Genomic DNA, 6000 nt, shown 5'->3' on the forward strand with positions numbered 1-6000 from the left:
CTAAGTGAAGATGGAATTTTGAAAATGACCCATGGACTCCAGTATCCAGCCCTTCACATCACATTGCTTTGCCAGGGCAAAGCAGTTATCACATCAGCTGTCGGACAAGGACGTATCCTGCACACTGTAAAGCACCGTGCAAATGTAGTCACTGATAACAGTTTTGGGCCAGGTCTCCCTCCCAAACAGGAGGTTATTCTTCCTTGAATCTTGACAGTACAACCATAAGTGTTTCTTCCTAGGCTCAGAGCCACAAGCCAAAACAAACAAACAAACAACAATAACAAAAAAACCTGTGGGAGACAGAAATCACTCTCAGGATGAAAGGAAAGGAAGTCTGGGCTCTCATGAGTCACCCTGAGGGACAGAAGGATCTGAAAATCAAACCAGAGACCCCTTCTGAATGCTTAGCCTGTGCTGGCACCTTCTGGTGCTCAGGGTGGATATGCCAGCTTGACTTCATGCAGGGATGTTCCCTTGTAGAACAAAAGCCCTACGGTAGGTAGTCTTGTGTGTGGACAGGCTGGATCAAGGTTGGGGGGCTTTGCATCTGGAAGTCTTCTCTTATCTGAGACGATGTTGTGTCTTTAGAAAAACCTCCAGCCCAGAATCTGATCAGAGTAACCACCGCAGAGAACTTCTTGTGGATGTGAGACACTCTTACAACCTCCCACGCCTTCCTTGGAAGCAGTACCTCACGCACGCCTGCAAGATAACAAACTCCTTACTTTAGAGGTTGCAGGCGGCTGGAGGATATTTGATCAGACCAGAATCACGAAACTGACTGATTAAATAACAACCCTAATTAAGGACCGAAATTCAGTCTGATGTATATATAGTCTTTCTTGCAGAAGCAGGTTGTTTTCAAGTCCAAAGCCCAGTGCACTCGTGTGGTGCTTTGTGTTCCACTCTGAGTTTTCTTCTCATTGACTGATGGGTTGATGGCTGCTGTACTTTGTGTACAATTAATATTGGAAAACTGGTCTCCAGGAAGATAGTATTGGAATGTCAAATCTTTCAGAGGTGAGTAAGTCCGTCAGAAGGAGTAATGTCCTTCTCCAAAGATCAGGTTAATTACCAAAGAGGTGCGTTGTTAAACGTAATGCGATCCCAACCCCTCATGCTGTCTCTCTACCACGATCCCACTGACTCAACAGTTCTCCTCCACGTTTGACACAGCACTAGGACCTTCCCAAAAGTCAAGCAGATGTTCATACCATGCTCTTGGAGCTTTTGCAATTTCCCAGTCTCAGATATTCTGTTACACAGCAGAAAATAAAAGTAATGCTGTTTCCTTGTTTTATAAGAGGTTTACTGTGGCTGGCTTAAAACCCTTTTGACAGCTATGGTGGTGCATGTCTCTAATCCCAGCACTCAGGAGGTAGAGGCAGGCAGATCTCTACAAGTTTGAGGCTAGCCTGGTCTACATAGCAAGTTCCAAAACAGCCAAGGCTACACATAGAGACTCTGTCTCAAGATAACAATTTATGGCATCCTTTTTCCAGTCTAGGGAGAAACCTCTCCCACAGTGTTTGTAGAGACAATGCCCCTGGGGCTGGGGGATGTCAGTCTGAAAACATAAAGAACAAAACCACCCCTCAGGCCTGAAGACCTGCTGCCTTCTTAAGTGGGGGCTGGAAAGATGGTTCAGCAATGAAAGCCTGCTGCTCCCTCCAAGGACTGGAGTTTGGTTCCAGCATCCAAATTCTAACTCACTCCAGACCTGACGCCCTCTTGTGGCCAGCATAGGCACCAATGTCTCTAAATAATTCCACTGAGATGGTTTCTAAATTTACAGGCATGGAAACCTCTACCCTAGGTCACTTGTTAGTCAATATTCACACCTGGGAGACTTCTCTTCACCCCACGTGTATCCACTCAAAGATCTCGGTAATTCATTGTCTAGATCTCCATTGAACCAACCAACCAAACAAACCTAAATACACTAAATTGAATCATACAAAATTGTTAATATTTTGCTCTGACTTGCAAAACTTGAAAGGATTCCATAGAATTTAGGGAGTGCTTTCAGTAATACGTGCCACTATCACTGCAGAGTAATGGACAACCCCAAGGTGGAGGTGGGGGAGGGTCAGACACCAGCAAGCATCTGAGCTTCTTTGAATCATTTCAGTGGTGTTGTCTGTTCCGAGTCCCCTCATCTTCCCTGACTCCACGCTAGACTTGGGGTGCAGTTCTTCGAGATCTGCCTTTTAAGAAGCATATCAAATATTCCGCTGCGGAGAGATTGTGGACTCAAGGGAACCCCTCTAGGGTGAGGCATTTAAGACAACTCAAATGTGTCAAACTCTCATGGTGTCTGCCTGTGAGGTCACTGGGAGGACCCCTATCGTGACAGTCAGCAAGTACCTACAGGGTCACTACTTCAACTCTCGCCTTTATTATTTTCTGGCCCTAAGAAATCCTCCCATTTCCAGCTTTCTGTGTGGGCGACCTGTATCCACTCTGTTATGTTTTGTTTTCATCTGCTTGTTTTGTTTGCTTTCTTGCCTGAAGTTAATGATTATGGAGGGGGACCTGAATGGCGTTCTGAACAACCTCATGCAGGTAGTGTACCCAACCCCCATCCTCTGCAGGCACAGAGAGAGTAAGAGGCTCCACTTGGTGGTCAGGAGACTATTTATAAGCATGGCAGTCTTCCACATCTCAGACCCAAACTAAAGCCTCCTGGCATCCTCGGCATCCTCGGTGCTTGGTTCAGGCTAGTAACCGACTGTAGACTGGTAACATTTACATGGAAATGGGTCTCCTTCTCTAGCCTGTAATTTAGCCTGTTTGCTTTTCCCTTTAGGACTTCTTTGATGCTGCTGAAGAAAGAACTCCACAGGAATCTGGAGAGAAGGAGAGAGTGGGCTGCAGAGGGGGGCAGAGGTGGCAGCCATTGTGGTCCACTCCTCTGCCTCCTAGCCCCCCCTGCAGCTTCCTTAGCTAAACTAAGCCGTCTCCTTCTGCTGTTTGGCATCCTAGAGCAAGAGCAAAATATATCAGCGTTTAGTGCCCAAGTTGAGACGGTGAGCAAGTCTGACCAGCCCAAGGTCTTGCTTTTCTGGGGAACAGTGGTGGTACTTCACGGCGGGCCTGCAGACACAGCGACGTTCACAGGTCCTTAGGTTCACACCGCTCCGATGCCCTCTACCCATCCATGTGACTCCAGGCCAACCCTTTCGCGATCTCTGGTGAAGCAACGTATCTTCTATGTTCCCAGCACATAAAATATGATAACCCACTAGTGTTCCCCGGAAGTCCTTCATTCCAAACAGGAGGTCATTACCTTATAAGTTTTTTCAGAAATTTCCTAAAACTTTAAGCCTTCTCACATGCCTTTACCCGCACTGGTGCCCTTTGCCTCCACCTTCGAATTTCAATTTAACTTTAACTTGGGACCTTCTGGGCTTCATTCCATTTCTGCTCTTTCCTTGGAGGGTTGGTTGCATAAGAAAGTGGCTTCCGGTGCTGGAGAGATGGCTTAGCAGTTAAGGGCACTGCATGCTCTTCCAAAGGTCCTAAGTTCAAACACCAGCAACCCCATGGTGGCTCACAACCATCCGTAGTAAGATCTGACACCCTCTTCTGGAGTGTCTGAAGACAGCTCCAGTGTACTTACATATAACAATAAATAAATCTTTGGACTGAAGCAAGCAGAGCCAGAGTGAGCGGGGCCGGAGTGAGCAGAGGTCCTGAGTTCAATTCCCAACAACCACATTGTGACTCACAACCATCTGTACAGCTACAGTGTGCTCATATACATAAAATAAATAAATATATTTTTAAAAGTTACTTCCAGGTATACACTCTGAGCAAATGCCCTCAATAAGACATGCAGGAGGACCCCTTACTTACAGTGCTGTTGACCATGATGGAGAATAAGACACAAACATTCCTCAATTTAACAAAAACACTGGGAAGTTCACCTAATGGAATGCCATAAAGATACTCGAAACAATAAAGTCAAGATGGGTGTGTTAATAAGGGTAGACTAATAAGATACACTGTGGAATAAGAGAAGCAAGCTAGGGTGTGGTGGCGCACGCCTTTAATCCAAGCACTCAGGAGGCAAAGGCAGGCAGATTTCTGAGTTCGAGGCCAGCCTGGTCTACAAAGTGACTTTCAGGATAGCCAGGGCTATACAAAGAAACCCTGTCTCGAAAAACCAAAAAAAAAAGATGCAAGCTATAGGATGATACACACTGTGCTATCTTCTATGTAAGAAAACAAGCTATATGTGTTGTGCTCACACAAATGCACGTAAACACACAGCAGAGGTCTGGAAGGATGTTTGCTAACCTAGTATCATTGTTTACCTCTAAGGAAGGGGAGGGTCAAGGGGACTTTGAGATATTTTAATAGTTCTGTGCAAAGAATATCTTCTATTAACTATATCTTTATTAACCTGAAAAAGACACAGCTCATACAGAGGGTATATAGAAAGCATAAGTTTTCACATGCTTTCTGAAATAGAATGATATTATTTGAAGGTGACCATTTAAAAACGAGTGGCTGAAAGCCAGGAATGATGGCATATGCCTGTAGCTAGAAGATGAAAATAGAAACAGCAGGAGTTTAAGGCCAACCTGAGATTCATGAGACTGTCCCCAAAACTGGTAAGTAAAATGATAAGGGTGAATATTTTAAAACCTAAGGCCCTTACATAAAACACAGAGAAGAAGAGGCTTAATAAACAAGAGTGAAGATAAAACAGCATCATAAGAATATGTAATCCAGGGCTCAGGGTGCAGCTCAGGTGGTAGAGTACTTGCCTAGCATGCACAAAACTCTGAGTTCAAATCCCAGCACCGCATACACAGGGCATGGTGGCTTGGGCTTGTAATGGCAGCACTTGGGCAGTAGATTCAAGGTCATCCTCGGGGTGACTTCGAGTCAAAAACCAGACAAGGTCAAGAGAGATGGATCATCAGCTAAAGGCACTTATGGCCAAGCGTGACTACCTGGACTAGGGCCTAAGCTTAATCTCACAGACCTTAGTGTAGAAACAGATAACCTACTCCTGGAGGTTGGCCTCTGACCTCCACATATGCACCACAACACATTCATACATACACCACATACATACATACATACATACATACATACATACATACATACATATAACATAAATATAATAAGAAACCAAACAAACAAAAATCTGTTTTAGAATTCTCTGAAAAATATCCAAATATCAGGGGAAAATGAACAAGGAAAAGATGCAATGATAATCAAAGTTAATATAACCATAGCATTACAGTGTCACCTCTGCTCTTCATTGCAAACTTTAATTTCCACATTACAAGTAAGATTTCACGTATGCTGTCTAAAGAAACCCACCTTAAGCTGGGTGTGAAGGCCTGAGCCTACAGTCTCAACACAGGAGACTCACTGGAAGTCTGAGGCAGCCTGATCTATAGAGCAATTTCCAGGTCAGCTAGGACCACACAGTGAGTCCCTGTCTGAATAGAAAAGAGCAAAGAAGGAAGAAAGGAAAGCGGGGAGGAAGGACAGAAGGAAGAAGGAAGAGAGAGAGAGAGAGAGAGAGAGAGAGAGAGAGAGAGAGAGAGAGAAAAGACAAAGAACATGCCTTAGATATAAAGACACCTGAACCATTGGGTGGAGTCGTCTCCACAACCAAGAACCACAGAGAGAGAACTGAGTAGACCCACAGCAGAGACCAAGCCCGAGGTTCATGGCAAGCTCTTGGATTTGGGAATAAGACTGTTCATTAGCAAGTAAGATTATCCACAGAGATGGTAAGCCACATCTTATGCTATCAAAAATTTAGGCCAGCCATAGTGATGCACACCTTTATCTATCAACTGTAAGAGTATCTTTCTCATGCTAGTTATCTGCAAGATAATCCTTATAAAATTGCTATATAATACTCATCCAAAGAGAAGAAAATATTTCAAAAAGGTGTGGGGGGGAATCTCCTTCTACCTCTAGTGAGCACTGTTGTAATTTGAGTTCCTAATGCAAAACCTTAATAAG

The sequence above is a fragment of the Mus musculus genome, chromosome 4, assembly GCF_000001635.26.
Source record: "Mus musculus strain C57BL/6J chromosome 4, GRCm38.p6 C57BL/6J".
Lineage (NCBI taxonomy): Eukaryota > Metazoa > Chordata > Mammalia > Rodentia > Muridae > Mus > Mus musculus.